Consider the following 16981-nt stretch of genomic DNA (forward strand, 5'->3'; position numbering starts at 1 on the left):
CCAGGTGCAGTTAGGTCATCTTACCACCAAAATGGCATGGGGGATGTGTTATGCCAGGTCCAGGGCGATGGAAAAATCCCTTCTCCGTTTCCCTGTAAAATTTCCATGGGAGGAGTAGGTTCTGCTCCTCACTGGGGGCTATTCACATGTGAATCAGCTGTGGTTGAGCTGATTTAAATGTATCATCCTGACAAAAAAACCTGCTGGTAAAAAAATTACCGTAATGAGAAATCCTTGGAAGGGTTGGAGTGATCATCCTCGCAGCTCTGCAGAAGAAACTCTTATAGCAGAGCATGGTTTGCTAGGCAAAGGAAGATGTTCGCTTGTGCTGGGGGCTGTTGCACCAGGGAGGGTCTTGAAGGTGCAGGGAGAGCCTGCTTGCAGAGGAGGAGTCCTGCTGCCATGTCCTGCTCTGACATGTGAAAGGGCTTATAAATAATCTGATTCCTATGGCTTGACAAATAACATGCGCTGGGGCTGCTCTGCAAAGGGCTCCATGTACACAGGAATTCCCTGTTCATCTCCCTTCCTTCAGCATTTTACTCCTCCTGCTGCAAACACAGCCTATTGCTCTTATTATTGTTATTGCTGTTATTATTATTACATATCACTCTTTAATTGCCTGGTAAATTTGCAATAGTTTGGAAAAAAACAAAGGGGGTTGTGCAATTTGAAATGCTAAAGAGAACAAGAGTGAAGACGGGGAAAATGCAGTGCATCTAGTAGGATTATTGAAGAGGTGATGAGGACATTCTTAACCTTAATTATTTCAAATCAACTCATTTTGTAGAGTGTGTAGGTTTATGAATCAGATGAAACGTAAATTGATTCATAATTTCCTTTAATTTTCTGCTCTTTGGAGAATTTAGATCTATATTAACATAACCTGTACCAGCCAGTTACTAAGAGACCGTAGAAAATTAGTATGGGCGAAGCTGGAAGACTGGCATTTGAATATGCTCGAGCCCACCTGCTGCGTGGAGTTGGTGATTGGGGCTCATCAGCATGGGGCTGCTCCCGGCCCCCCTGAGCCCCGGCTGCCACTGCCTCCCGTGGGGCTCCCAGCATGGGAAACGGAGAGCTCGGGGATGGATGAGGTGGGCACGGTCCAAGGGCATGGTCCGAGCTTGTTCCTGCATCTCCACGATAATAAAAGCAACTCAAAAACTAGTAGAAAACAATATTATCCATCACAGAGATGGAGATCCGCTGCCCAGTCCCGTTCAGGCAGCCTCAACTTGCTTTATGCAAGTATTTTTCCTTCCAGTGCATTTCATTTTTGTGATGTTCTCCTCATCATTTGCTCTCTTGAAATTATCCTTCTGGTGCCTGTTTTCTGCTACCCAAAATTGCACATTAAGAAATCTGAGTCAATTGTGTTGTGCAGTGCTGGAAAAAAGCAGGTTTTGCTGTAAGTCCTGGTACATAAAGACTGCACAGAAATTTTAAAAGCTTCTCGCTCTCTGCGACTGGACATCCTGAGCCAGTCGGTGATGCAAAGCGACACCACGTCCCCCAGGTACCTGCTCTCTGCCATAGCAGGTGGCGCAGAGATGTGCAAGCCTCTGAAGCACCGTATGAATGAAACACCGGTGTTTGTCATTTCTGCTTTCGAAGAGAAAGCTTTCCTTTAGGAAATAAGCAAATACAAGAATTACCAGCTACAGAAAAAAATAATCAGTTTTTCTGGACTGCAAGAATAAGGGTGTCTATAAGCAAAATCACTTTCTTGCTTATTTTATTTGTAGCAAGCCTGCACTGTAGCTGTTTCCTTCTCTGTGCACTCGGGGGCTGCAGGGGGACATGGACCGGGGTTTGGGGACAGTATGCTCAAGCCCTTCTTCAGCACAAGGCACCGGCAAGCTGTGCTGCAGCGGTCCGGGCTGACCTTGCTCACGAGTCCTTTTGGGCAGTGACAAATGCCTGCCTTTGGAGACTGCTCTTATTTCAGGTTGGACGGCAACCAAATGTAAAAAGCACATGAGACAGCTGGCCGCGTGGGAAGCTGGCTCTGAGCGCTCTCACTCTGCGACGGGGAACGCTTCATTACCATTTTCCCTTGTCCTGCACGTTGTCCTCCTTGAGTCAGCTGTGCTAGTGTGGGCTGGGCAGCTCAGGCACCACCGCCACTGCCAGCACTAGAGATGGTTGGTGCACGGAGCTCAGCAGGGATGCATGCAGCCACCCGAACAAGCCACGTCAAAGCCCCCTGCTCGGCCACTGAGCTGGATCCTGCAGCCAGTGGTGGTCACGGGGCAAGATGGGGAGGCAGCAGTAAAGTTGCTCCCAGCCTCAGGCAGTTGTTGGCAGAGCAAAACACAATCCAACCAGAAACATTTTGAGGTGGCCTTTACTGTTTGCACTTCCAGCTGCAGTCTCGCTGCTGTTCCCAGCGGGCAGGGATTATTATTCCCTTGCAGGAGTGCCAAGACCGGGGAGCTGCAAGTGCTCCATGCAGGAGATGCAGTTTGTGGTGAAAGAGCTGCATGGGTGCGTTCCTGCTGGTATATTAAACTCACCAAGTAAAACAGCAGGTCATGGTAATATTAATCCAATAAAGCAAAATCAATAGTGGAATTCACTTCAGGAGGGAGGGATTTCACGGCTGCCTCTTGCAAATGCAAACACACATTATGTCATCAGCAGAGTGGTAAATCAGCATTTCTGAGACCAGCTGCCCAATTACCAAGGCAGTTAGATGATGGGAACTGTAAATTGGATGTATGCAAATACATAGCATGAGACAGTAAACACCTCCAAGAATTACTGAGAAATCTCTGGACCAAGCCACCGGCCAGGCAGCTAACCAGGTGTTCAGGCTCACGGGGCAGGGAGCAGAAAATGTGTCTGGATGCTTTTGGTGCTCACCACCATCCCCAGGGCCACATCAGGCCAGCTCAGAGATTTGCAAGCTCTCTGTGACCTGCAAGACCCTGTGGCTACAGCTGGCAGTAGCACGGAGTGCATGGCGTGGCTTTGGCTGTCTCACAAAATGCATCTTCTCCATACGCTGCTTTACATCTCCCTCAGGATCCTTTGGTGGCACGGACCTCTAGGTTTCTACAAAGCTAGGAGCTAGGAGCTGCAAGATATGGCCAGCTCCAAGCTAGTGGTCCTGAAGGTGAGGTAGTCATCATGTATTTCCATGTCCTTGCTCTGAACAGTGACTTTCCTGAGAGCATACTGTGCTAAGAAATTATGTCAGTTTTGTCTTTTCAACAATTTAACAAAAAATGAACATTTTTAATTGCTTTCCTCTGTGTACAATTCCTTCCCTCTATTGTACTTGCAGAGATAAAGTAAAGCTTTGATTCAGAGGGAAGCTGAAGAATTTGGAGCAACAATGATGGGAGAACTCAAAGAGTATGTTTGTGCCCACGGAGGTGATGAGGAAAAGCAATTAGTTCCGTGTACTTGCAAGGAATACACCTGCGCCAGAGCACACTGTGAAAGCTTGTCTGGAGGTTTAAAGGACTTCCACTCAACTTCTTTCTCTAGTTTTGGTTCCCTTATATCTATTCTCTTCACTCCCAGGTTTCCCTGCTGCTCCATGTACTGCTTGCTTTCTCCAAGGGGCTGTCCATCCACCACCCTCTGCTCGGGACAGCCCTTCTCGGATATTGCTGTGCACTGGCAGCTGGAAGCATTCATGTAAGTTTTCTCCAAGTGGCGCTGAGCCCATCACATGTCTCAGTAATCTCCTAGACAGCCAACTGCTCCTACAAGCAAAGTGCTCATCATGTTTTCAGCTTGAAATTTGCTGAGTTTTCAGTGCTGGACATTGTGGTGTCTTCATCATCTACTGCAAAGACCTATTCAATATCATACATCATCTCCACAGACAGGTGCTTAAAGGCTGTGGTCAGGTTTCTTCTTTACCCAGCTCTTTAATAAGCTAAACAGATCGAGCTCCTTAAATCACTCTTTGGTGTGAAGACAGTTAAAGAGCTAATTACCTGGGGGCAGGGCTCAGGACCCGGAGAAGTGTAGGCACAGCTTGTCTCACATTGCGCCAAGGAAAAGAAGTGACTTTTAACCTGGCTTCCTAAGGGAAAGGGCACTCATGCACCTGGGCTGTTTGCCTCTTGCTTGTCTGTCTGTCTGTCCCACCCTGTTCTGTTCTCCTCCTCCTCATCTCAACCTGCTGCAACCCTGTTTCTCAGAGGGATGTAGTGCCACAGAGATGCATGCTGGAAACCTCCTGGGTGCAGGTACCTGGCAGCCATAACCCTCCCGGTTGTAACCTGGGGGTGGGGGTGGGGTGGGTGTTGTGCCCCAATTGCTGCAGTTAGCCGCAGGTTTATTGTGTGCTGCTCACCGTACCGACAAACCAAGGGCACCCTGCCGAGGGAGGTATCGATCGTGAATTAATAGCAGCGAGCCGGAGATGAGCACATCGCGGAGCGTGACGGGCTGCTGGCCCTGGCTACAGAGAGCTCCCTAGCACAAGGATGAAGCCTCCTCAGATTACCCCAGGGGCTCCCCAAGCTGAAGCCAGCACAGCAGAGGTAGAAGTCTGCAGCGGTGAGCAGAGAGTGCCTCTGGGATGAACCCCCTCCCCATCCCACCTCATTGCACCCACCAGGGTCTCAGTCCCACCAGAAGGACCCTTGATTTCACTGCTGCCTTGGCCAGAGACCAGGGTTAGGTTCTCCAGCAGCACCCACAGCAGACGGCAGGGAGGAGATGCTTCCCTCACTCCGGAGCACCAAGGACCCCCATGGTCTGGTTGTAGCAGTGCAACATCATCTCCATTTGGTCTCTGGCCTTGTATCAGGGTGAGGAAAGCATCAGGGAGGAACCTCCTTGCTGCTTTCCCTTTGCACTGCCCAAGCTGCACTAGCTGAGGCAGCAGGGAGAAGCAGCCTGGCTCAGACCTGCTGCTTGCCCGGAGGGATGCTGCCTGGTGTACGCCTGTCACATAGTACATGTGTGGCTGCAGCCAGCGAGAGCCTCTGCCATTTATCTGGTCCTCCAGCAGTCCCCACAGGATGTTTCCAAGCTTAGCCTGGCATTGTGGCACTGCAAAAATCTCCTGCCAAAGCCAGAGCCTGCCAGAGAGGAGAGCAGGTTAAAAATAACCCTGCATCTGGTGGACTGAGACTGGAAACTGCTCCCGGGCAAAACATGGTCATGCTCCTGAGTGATGGAGCAGGGGAGTGTGTGTGCCAGTGGCAGGCAAGGTTTTGGAAGGGTCTTTTGAATTTACCATCATCCATCTCTGGGGTCAAGATTTCATCCCATGACCCGGCGCTGGCAGGCTCTGCTCCTGCCACAGGACGTGCATGCTCATCCAGCGGGTGGAGCAGGTCTGGCTCCCTGGGTGGCATGTGCAAACAGACCCAGCATAAGTGTCAAGGGCAAGCCACTGCTGCTGCTCCCCCAGCCTGGCCTCCGTTGTAATTTGCATTTGGTTTCATTTTAACTATCCAAAGCTATTTTAATTGGTGGCCTGCCCAAGCTGCTGGGGATGTGGGTGTGCTGCAGGAGAAGGCAATGGGCCCCATGGTGCCGGGGGAAAGGGTGCTTGTTACAGCCCTGCATCAGCAGGGCAAACGACTGCGCTTCCATCCCATTGCTGGAAATTTAAATAGTTGATTATGCATTTATTATAATTTAGTCTCAAGCCAGCCAAGTGCGTAATGAGTTGTCTCAGCACTGGCATGGGGTAATGCAGCTCCTGCCTGTCACTGGCTGCTCACCCACCTCACGCGTCCTTGGGTGATGACACTGCCCTTGACAGGGACACCTTGCTGCCCAGTGACCTCTCTAAGGACAGGGCCATTGGCTAGCAGGCCTGGTGCTAGCAGGGCTAGCACAAGAATGCATGAGAACTGCTGGCTGTCCCCAGGGGATGGCCATGGTGGATGAACAGGCAGAGACAGGAGCTCTGGGGTGGGGCGTAGGATCTTACCACCCTTCCAGGCAGGAGGCAAGCAATGGGACCAGCAAAGCTACAGACCAGACACTCAAAAGCCATGCTGCAGTGCCTGGGGGATGCACCCTGGGGGGTTCGCTGCCCTCCCCTTTCAAATCTGAACCCCAGAGCCGTCGGGGTGCTGATGGACCCTTGGGCCTCTTATGTGCCCTGTCAAATGCTGGAGGGTGCTGAGAGCCTCTGGACAGGGTCTTATGGGTATCCCAAGGGCAAAACCAGTGTTTTGGAGCAGGCTGCTGCTATCCTAAGGCAATGGCATGCTCCAGAAGCATCTTCACAGCCCAGTTCTGGGAAGCCGGCAATGTACAGGGAGAGGGAGGTGACAGCCTGGGCCTTGCCGCAAGACCAGTGCTCTCCCTGTGCCAGTACATCACTCCCTGAGGTTGCTCTGAATGCTGTCTGGAAGATATCTACTTATCCTGTCTCCTCACCGTGGGAAAGAAGCATTGGGAGTGGGGGATGGTATCTCCTGTAGGGATGCTGCTCTTTAGGCTGGGCTGCCCCGGAGCACGGCTTCTGTCTCTGCCCCTCCAGTGCCAGGCTGCCAGGTCTTCCCCACCATCATTTCATGGAGTGGCAGAGCCGGAGCTGCTGCCTGGCTAGTCCTGGTGTGCAGGTGTGGGGTGACACTCCCCACACCACGCTGCCCCTGACATTCGGACCACCCCCACAAATCTGGTTTGGGGGCTGTTCTGCTTTCATGCTTGGCCTAAAGGCTTGGATTATTTTAACCCAGGCTTGGTAATGCCATTAATTCTGATCTCTGGTTCATGATGTCTACTTTCTGAACCATAAGTGCTTTAATATTTCATTTTCTGTTGCTCTCAGGGTTGCATAGTTTATTCCACAAACAAGAGGTTGGGACAGTCATTAGCGTGTGAAATCAGAAATGCATGCATCAGTAACTATGGCAACTCTGGAGAGAACACCAGTGTCTAGTAAAATCAAGAATTAAGCTTACATGAAAATGCCAAACTAGGAGAGATCCTATCTGCTGAGGGCTTAGTGTATATTTAAAAGAGAAAAGCATGGTCTGAAACACTCAAGTAAACTGAGCTCACCCAAACCCAGGAGTGCAGCTGATCTTGTGACCCAGCTGTGCTGGTGCATCCCCACACAAGAGTAAGCCTGCTCACATCCGAAAAATAAATGCATGTAACAGCCAGCCTCATCCAAAGACCTCTTTTGCTGCCCCTGCATCCCTCCATCTGCTCATGGGGGTTTCTCTTTCCCAAAAGCAAGCTAATGCTGTCGTGCAGCTCACAGAGCAGTGACGCTTCAAGCAGAGGGTATCTGGCAGTGGGTGCTCAGAGCCGCATCCATAATTAATGCCGTAAAAACAATGCTGCCAGTTTGGGCCCTCTCATGATGTGAGGTGTCAGGTGCTGGTGCAGCTGCTTTCCATCCAGTTGGTAGATACAGCGGTTTGCTGTACTGTGTGAAGGCATCACAGCTCCCCCTCAATAATTCATGCTATCTTTTGACAACTTCAGTACGTAAGGACTTTGCCTTTACGAATAAAGTCTTTGCTTTGTGCTCCTGAAATTTTATTGCCTCCACAATATTTCCCTTACCCATTATATACTTGAGAAAACATAAACAAAATAACAGCACTGGGGAGAAATTCTTTGGCGCTGTTCCCTCTGCAGAGTGGAGAGGGCTGAGTCCTGCTTATCAGGGCCAGAGAGATGACATGTGTGACAGGTTGCTATTAATCTGTGAGCAATCAGGTACCAAGTCCGGGTGCTGCTCCGTGGCCAGCATCTGCTTGCACCAAGCAGGGATTTTAATACCGTGCCAAACAAGGTGCTATAAATACCTCCACAGCCCACTAAAAGGCAGGAATTAAAAGAAATGAAGTTTTTTGGAAGAAGCTGCTTTTTCAGAGCCCCATTTAGTGATGCTAATACTGCTACCTGTGATTATATTTTCCCCTATTCCTAGTTGCTTTTCCACTGTAATCAGCCTCAAAGCGTTCAAATGGAAATAGTTCCTGCTGCTTTCCACTTCACACTCATTTGGGAGCATGAGAGGGGAGGAAACAGCCGCTGGTTGGTGGGGCCATGGGGAAATCAGGGATGTTTTTTTGGAGGGTGGGAGCTGAGTGGTGGAGGATGCAAGGCGAGCAGCATGTGTGGGGACCAGCCTGTGTGCCCTTGCCTGCAGCTAGATGCCCTCCTTACCCTGCTTTACACAGTAGTTCTACTATCAGGATACTGTAGGAACTCCTGCTTACGTTCTCCTTAAACACATCTATATATGAACCAGACAGTAGTTAAGAAGTGACCCTGCATGTTACTGTTGCATTACAGCAGACATAACACAGATAGTTCCTGGCTGCAGTGGTGGACTTGTCTCTCTGAGCCAGAAGACACCAGCTCTGCAGCCAAGGGACCTTCTGCCAGCCCAAGCTTGTTGAGGACCACATGCTATTGTGTCCTCAGCTATCCATGTGCAGGATGGGGTTAGTAATGGATGACCAAGCTGGCCCATTAAGCTCCTAGCACACAGAGCAGCCTCCAGCTGTCTGAGCACCAAGGTGGACATGGTCAGACTGCATGGCCTCCATCTTCTAAAGCACCTGGAGCATCTGAGCTACCTTTTCAGTAAATGCCCTGCCTATTATTATCCCCAGATGTGTCTTCAGCTGTGAGCCCATGGATGCCCAGGCATAATTTGCATGGTGAAAATTCAGAAAGAAGCCACAACGCTTATCAGAATGGCCTTGGCCTCCAAGAGATCATGCTTTTACAAGGAACCTGCATATTTCAGCTGAAAAAATTATCAGGAAATGTTTTGATGTTGAAAAATGAAAATTCACAGAATGAGAGCATGGTCAGGGTTTGAGTCCAGCCCCTTGCTAAAGCAGAGTCTCCTCCAGCAAGGCTGCACAGAGTCCTTTCCAGGCAGGTTTGAGTGTCTCCAGAGAAGGAGACCCCCATGGGCTCTCTGGGCAGCCAGTGCCAGGGCTCCATCACCCTCAAGGTGAAAAAGTTATCCTCTTATTCAGGTGGAACTCCCTGTGTTGCATTGGTGCCCACTGCCCCTTGCCCTGTCACTGGGCACCACAGAGAATAGCCTGGCCCTGTGCTCTCGGAACTGGCCTTTCGGATATTTGTAGACATTGATAAGATCCTCGCTCAGCCTCCTCTTCTCCAGGCTAAACAGGCCCAGCTCCCCCAGCCTTTCCTCCTAAGGCAGATGCTCCAGTCCCTTCCTGAGATTCGTAGCTCTCCGCTGGACCCTCTCCAGTAGGGAGGCTGCCCACCCTGTCCCCCCCCCGTCTCTCTAGAACTGGGGAGCCCAGCACTGCACACAGCGCTCCAGGCGCGGCCTCAGCAGGGCAGAGCAGAGCGGGAGGATCATCTCCATCAACCTGCTGGCCACGCTCCTCCTCACGCACCCCAGGATCCCACAGGCCTGCTGGCCCACACAGGCACACTGCTGGCCCATGGGCAACTTGCTGCCCACCAGCACTCCCAGGCCCTTCCCCGCAGAGCTGCCTTCCAGCAGGCCAGCCCCCAGAACGTACCAGTGCATGGGGCTGCTCCCCGCCAGGCGCGGGGCCTCACACTCGCCTTGGCTGAACTTCTCTGGGTCCCTCTGCGCCCAGCTCTCCACCCTGCCCTGGTCTCGCTGAATGGCAGCGCAGCCACCTGGGGCTCCAGATGTCTGCCCAGCGCCTGCCTTACCCAGAGGTGGGCAGTGTAGGAGCCCACAGGAAAATGCCTCGCTGTTCGTGCGACCCACGCACGCCTTCTGTTGACCTGGAGCGTGCAAGAGAAGGGAGGTGGCAGGGTGCTCCTGGCAGGAGGTTGGCTGCGTTTGCCCGCCAGCACTGCTGCATGTGGGTGCTCGTATCCCCTTGAGAGTGAGGAGTGCAAATAATCTAGAATAATTCCTGGAGGGACGTGACCCTCAGGGCCTTGGGCGCGCAGCGGCCACTGCCGCCTTGCTGGGACATGGGCACCCACCAGGCATCTCACTGGTATGTGGGGCACCCACCAGGCATCTCACTGGGAGGTGGGCACCCTGCCGGGATGCGGGGCCCTCCTCCTGGAGCACGGGTGCCTGCGGGGCGCCTCACAGCCATGGGTGCCCGTTCTCTCCCAGCCCAGCTCTCCCGCTTCTCCTGGAGCGCACGCTCTGCAAGCCCTCACAGAGCAGCCTGGCTCGCACCACTGCATTTCCTCTTCCCGCTTCCCCGGCGCCCCTCGGTACCCAAACGACACGTGCTCCAGGAGAAATACACTTTATAGATCTGAACAGCGCCCGAAGACTGAGAAAGCAGGCTGCTCCCAGCAGGAGTTTAGCCGAGTTTCCCGGGCGTCTGCTGCACAGGCATGCTCTGGCTGTCCGCTTCGAGGAGACGGAGATGAGCCCTGGCCTTTGGGATGCCGGTGGGCCCTGGCAGCACCTTGGGGAGGGTGTCGAAGGGGCCCTGCGCAGAGGTCCTCGCCGAATGCCCGTTGGCTGTTGTGCAGGGCAGGCACAGGCGGCCCACCGATGGCGTGGTCACCCGTGGGCCATGGCCATGGCCACCTTGCGGGAAGATGGTCACCGGGGCCCAGGTAATGGCCTCCAGCCAGCGGAGGAGGCTGAGGTCTGTGGAGGGGCCCTCATCCCAGGAGCCTTTGGTGGGCTGAGGCATGGCCTGAGGCAGCAGCCGGCGGTCACCCTGAAGAGAAGTCACTGTTAGCTGGGTGAAAATGCCACGGGCGGAACTGTTATCCACCGGGTCCCTAACACCTGACCCTCTGCCTAGTGGGATGCTTGCCCTTGCACCAACCTTGGAGGTCCTAAGGAACCCAGTGGGTCGCGGGGAGGCACTGGCCATGGCCACCTTTCTGGGACATGGGGAGCAACCCCCACACCCCTCACTGAGACAAGGGCACGCACCAGGCACCTCAGTGGGACACGCGCACCCACCGGGAAGCTCACGGGGACACGGGCACCCTGCCGGGATGCGGGGCCCTCCTCCTGGGACGCAGGCACCCATGCGGCACCTCACAGTACACTCTTGTAGTACTGGTGCCGGAGCTCTTTCAGGCAGAGGCGGTAAACAGTCCTCAGGAGCCTGAGCAGGCAGGTGTTTTGGGCGTCCAGCCGGCAGAGCAGTTTGTGTCTGGAGAAGGTGCCCTTTTCCCGGCTGCCTGTCCGCACGGAAGATGAGGCCGTCCATCCCCTTCCCTGGGAAGGACAGGGCCGGGAGCACGATGAGACAGACGGGGACTTGGGGGGCCAAGAAGTGTCCTGCTGGACTTGGCTTCCTCCAGAAGAGCTCGCGCCTTGCCAGTCTGCTCTGGGCAGCACGCTGGGCTGAGGAAAGCTCTGGCAGGCCCTGTGTCATGCTGGGGGCTGGGGAGGGTTTCAGCCCTGCGGCCTGGTGTGTCCCTGGGGAAGAGGCAGAGGACCTGTCGGGGCCTTGCTGAGGCTTTCTTGCCCGTGCTGGGGTTTGTTTTCTCATTGCAAGCCTTCTGGGCCAAGGCTGTTGTGGTTCCCTGCTCCCCAAAACCCAATCCCTTCCTGCGCGACTGGTCTCGATCGCTCACCTGTTCCCGGCGTCTCCTGTTACTGGCGTCTGCTCCATTGTCTCCAGAGGTTAAGTTCAATCCAAGCCATGATGAGCGGCCACACGATTTGCCCGGATTTGCAAAGCAGCCAGGTCATGTCCACCTGGGCAAGGCAGTTCCAAAGCCAGACCAGAGTGTGGGGCAGGTCAGAGGCCGTGCTCTCTGCGCCGACGGGTGGTTGCTTCAGGCCCTCGGGATAGACACCCATCCTGACCCTCACCCTGCTGCGGGGGTTGCGAAGGCCAATGGTGCTCGTCCATTCGGCGGCCATGCTCTCTACGTCGAAGGGTGCTTGCTTCAGACCCTTGGGAAAGATGCCCAGCCTGGACCTGACCCAGCTGCGGGGGATGCGAAGGTGACTGCAGCTTGTGCATTCAGCGCCCATGCTCTCTGCGACAATCGGCAGTTCCTTCAGGACATCATGAAGGATGTTGATCTTGGTTGTGATCCAGCTGTAGTAGCTAGAAAGGTCAAGGCCACCAATAATTGGAACTGCCACGCAGAGAGCTGTGGTCAGGGAGGCAACGAGGCAGAGCCACTTCATTTTCTCTCCTGAGAGAAAAAATCTGGATGCACAAGCTGGCTTGGGCTGTCGCCCTGAGCAGACTTCAGGGACTGACCACCAGGTGCGAGGGGCTGCCCTGACTGTCTGCGCTTGCAAGGGTTGCCGGTGAGACAAGCCATGGGCTGATGTCACGCCAGGTTCTGTGATGTCACAATGCCCTTCTTTGCCCACCCAGGCGGAGCTGGGCAGACCTGTGTAGGCGGGTTTGGAAATGTGCTGCTCACACTTGCTGCGCCGCCGGCAGCCGCTGAGCCCAGCAGGGGAGCGGGACTGTGTCCCCGGGCATTTGGGCAGTGCCCTGAACTGCTCAGCGAGAAGGAGCTGTGCCCAGAGCTCCAGCCAAGCTGCGTTCAGCGCTGTGCCGCAGCTGGGCAGGCGTGACGCGGTTCTGCTCCAAACCCTCTTGGGGACCCTGCTGGGGGCTAAGTGGCAGCCCACGTTAGGAGGAGAGCCGAAAAGTCACACGCTTTGACAAAAATCTTAACTCTACCTGAGCAGGGGGCTGGACAAACTGACTGCCAGAGGTGCCTTCCAACCTCCGCCGTTCCGTGAATTTTCAAGTATTTTCAGCACTGAGAAAGCCAAAGGCTTCCCTGCTGTCCATCTCCTTAGCCACAAGCGTGACACTTGCACGCCCACACGGGGCTCCTGGAAGGCCTTGGTCTCTGGTGCTGGTGGGCCACTGTGCTCCAGGTTCAGCTGGCAGCTGAGCTGGTGCCAGCTTCATCCCTTCTCCTGTGTCCCCGAGCTTGGCTATGACATGTGTCCCTGTCCCTCCTCATGGGGACTTCCAGCACAGCTGCCCGCAAAGGTGCCTCTGCCCCTTCCTCCAGGTCGTTGACGGATAAGTTCAACAGGACAGGACCCAGTGCTGACCCTGGGAACACCGCTGGCTGCAGGCCTCCAGCTAGGCTCTGCGCCACTGGTCACAGCCCCCTGAGCTCCGCCGTTCAGCCCGTTCACAGCCATCTCACCCATCCTTCCTGAGGTTACCTATGAGGGTGTTATGGGAGAGACTGTCAAAAGCCTTGCTGATGTCAAGGTAGACAACACTAACTGCTCTACCCTCATCTACCCAGCCAGTCATTCCATCCTAGAAGGCTATCTAGTTCGTCAGGATTTCCTTTGAACCCTTGTGATACAGATGTTCATGAGCCGTTCATTGTGCTCACCAGAAATATGGCACTGAGTGCCTGCAGTGAGATTTGCAATGGCATCTAGCATTAGAACAAAATCCTGACCCAAATACAAACTAAATACTTCTCTGGCAATAGAGGTTTATTTTAGATGGGTTTTTACCCTTACCGAGAGTACCTTGTCCTGTGCAAATTATCTGCAGGACTTCCAGCCTGTACCTTTATTATACAAATAATGAAAGGAGCTTTTCCAAATGGCAAGGAGATTCCTTTCTTATTTTCTGCTCTTAGACAGACACGATGCATTTCATTTCCACCTTTTGTGAGCCTAAGCTGGTATACTTGAACATTCACAAATGAAAAGGGTCATAAATACTGAAAAGGCAAAGCAGCCAGCTTCATTTTCAATAATATTGCAGATGCATTCATTTTAGTCACCCTATTTGATGAGGGTGAAGGTCCCCTGAGGCAGGTCAGCTCAAGAGCATCTTGACTTCTGGCTTGGATTTTTTAGTCTCATCCGAGTTTTTTCCCAAGTAGTTTTTTTTGACAAATGAAATATGTATGGCAGAGGGAGACAACATCTCAGAAGCAGCCCATAAATGTAAGCAAATGCTGGACAGGTGCAGACCTGGCACTCAAGCCAGGGCTGCAGGATGAGGAGCAGCAGCAGGATATTAGTATCAGAAGCAATGAAGCTGGCTGTCAGGAGTAATCCCCAGGGGGAAATGCTGTGGTCAGAAGCACCTCCTGATGGGACCGGTGGAAATCTTGCCACCGCCTCCACTTCAAAAGGGCTGGTGATGCACTAGGCAGCTGCTGCAGGGGGCATCCCACCATGGGCAGGAGCCTCCTGCTCCCTGCGCACAGTTGAAGTGGGCAGAAGCAACCCCAACTGCCCCACGCCTGCGCTCTCCAGCATGTGGGAAGCTCAGAGGTGCCTTGTTTTTATGGGTTTGAACACCTCATGTGTCCTTGGTCCTGGGAGACATGTCTTGTCCTCCTGCTTTGCTTGCTCAGGTGGTGGCAGGGGTTGCCCCCACTTGTTTCATGCCTTAGGCAGGGAGAGCCCAGTGCAATGGGTGGGATTTTCCCCTTTCAGGAGAAAATGATTAAAGATAAATTCTCTTTGGCCTCATGGCCAGCTGCCTTTGAAGGCTCCTTTCTCCTCTGCTGTTGTCTCCTTTGATGCGGTTGCTTTGATTTGCACCACAGAGGCTGTATCAGAGCCCTCCAGGCTGGAAAGACAGGGGGGTTAGGGGAAGGGCAGTGTCCCACAGCATGGCCCAACCTGCTCACTATCCTGCTGCAGCATCCCATGAAGCAATGGATGCTGCTGGTGGCTGCTCTGGGGGGAATAAGCATGGAGCTTCAAGGAGCAGCTCCCACCCCTGCCTGTTTATTATGTAAAATCATGTTCCTGCTCACTTTGAACAATCTCAATAAAATGATACAACAGAAGACTGGTATCTGTGGGGTGCCACCAGAATTAGCACCACTGAGTGATGCTTTTCCATTTCCAGGTACTCTCAGATCTATCTATGAGACAATTTTCAGTCTATAAACTGCACACATCTGTACCTCCCATGTGTATGAATCAGGCTGATGGGTGATACCATGGCAGGTACCTATGTGTAATGTCAACACATTTACTTTTATCAATCAAGCTTGTAACTACAGGGGAGGGGAAAAAAACCAACATGCAGGGTTTGACAGGATTCATTTTCCATTAAAGTGTACAGACTGGAAGTGATTTTCCATTAAAATGTATGGACTAGTGGCCGGGATGCTCTCACATGCTTTGCAAGCCTCTCTGCCCATCACTGGTATTTGTCTTGCCATGGCTACTTACTCCTTCCCAGCCTGTCATCCTCGGCTCCTGGGGACATCGCTGCGAAAGCTGATTTTACAGAGAAATGATCTAATTCTTCAGGCCTGTCAGGTGGAGAGGCTGTCACAGAGCTGCTCTGCATGACGGCAGCAGAAGGAACCTTTATCCCAGATGTCTTCCTTCATCATCCCCAGCTATGGGAAATAATCTGAAAAGTGACTGACACCTCTTCAGCAGCGCTGGAAAGAAAACCCATTTGGAGATAATTTGGCTTCTGCTTCATGAGTTTGCTTAATTTTCCTGCATCCTGGAGGTGCGTGTTAACATGGAGACAGAGCATTTGCTTGAAACAGCTCATCAGCTCCAATTATTGACTGTGCTCCTCATGTCAGCCACCAACAGGAGGACGCGGCAGCAGGGAGCAGCCCCGCTCATGGCCCATGTCTCATAGGCAGAACTGCCACTGGGCTCCAGGGGAAGGAACTGGCAGGGACAGAGGTGAAATAATTCGCAGAGTTTGTAACCTGCTCACTGGCATGACTCTGGATCTGAGCACGTCCCCAGAAAGTATCAGGGTGAAGCTAGCAGGGGCAGCTTGCAGAAGCAGAGGGCTTACAGAAAGCATCCTACCTACTAATTGCAGCCTGTCTGAGCTGTGACTTGCTGCCAGTCCAGCCAGCCCCGCAGAGATGGTTTGCTTGGGAGGCAACGTGGCTGTGTTCGGGTTTCTGCTTCACAGGCAGGAGAGCAGCAGCGTGATGCTGAAAGCCCAGAGCAGCAGTGCGATGCTGAAAGCCCAGGAAGGGGGTGTTTTGTGGAGGAAATAAATGACTGCCTTTGGAAGCTGGAAGATGAAATCCAGTGATGGCCACAAATGAAATGGAAAGATGGCCCTGGATCTCAATGTATACATGGATTAGATGGAATGTTAAATTAAGAAGTGTAATTCAACACAGAGGTTATTTGTTTAAGGGGAGAAGTACCAGCCCAGGTAGCGGGGAGGGTTCCCATGCCAGTGTCCCCATGCCAAGGGCTGTGCAGTGCTCCTGGGAGCTGGTCCCCAAGCTCCCTGGCAGAGAACAAACCAGAGGCTGTCAGTAGCATCTTTCCAACAGGGAGTTGCACATAGTCGGGCCATGAATTTCAGTTAAAGCATGCAAGATTAAGATTTAGCGCCTAGGTAAGAGGCACTTCGTGAAGCCTGGAGGCTGAGCACCCGGACTTGCAGCTGGACTTCTGACAAGCAGACCCCGCATGCATCAGGGAGACGTTGGCACTCACAAGGAGAGGTGAGAGCCTGCAATGAGCACAGCTAATGTGGTGTGAGAACAGACAACTTGGCAGCCTCTCTGAGAACACCAGTGTGCTGGAGGCTGCCTGCAGAATAAAGCAGCTGAAATTTCACAGCTCTATTATCACGCTCTGAAAGGCAAGCAGGTCTCTCCTTTCTGAATGAGGATAGTGGCCAGCCCTGCATGCTTTGATGGCCCAGAAAATCTCACCTTAAGTATAGGTGCTGCAGGAGCAGCCAGGCAACAATGCCACGAGATGCTGGTGATCACCTTGAAGGACAGACAGCAGGATGCTGCACTCCAGGGGAAAGCCCTGCTCAGAGAAAAGCCCCTGCCACAAGGCAGCCTGGGAGTGAGCAAGGAAGATCTTGTGCCCAGTATGTAGGGGCTGTGGCCTGCATGGGTCCCTGCACAGGGTGGATATTAGATGAGGGTTTTTGCTTTTTCCCCACAGAGTGAGCACCCCTTTCCTGTGCAACCCTGAGCCTAAGCCCTGGTAAGCTGCCCCTCTGCCCATGCTCTGTCCAGCATCCTGCACAGCTTGCTCCTTGGAGAGTGCTCCAGTTAACAAGTCTTTCAGGAAAGCAACAGCTCATATCCCTTTGACCTGGCAAAGCTCTCGCAAACCCTCTGGGGCAGGTTGGGA

The sequence above is a fragment of the Falco rusticolus genome, chromosome 11, assembly GCF_015220075.1.
Source record: "Falco rusticolus isolate bFalRus1 chromosome 11, bFalRus1.pri, whole genome shotgun sequence".
NCBI classification, from domain to species: domain Eukaryota; kingdom Metazoa; phylum Chordata; class Aves; order Falconiformes; family Falconidae; genus Falco; species Falco rusticolus.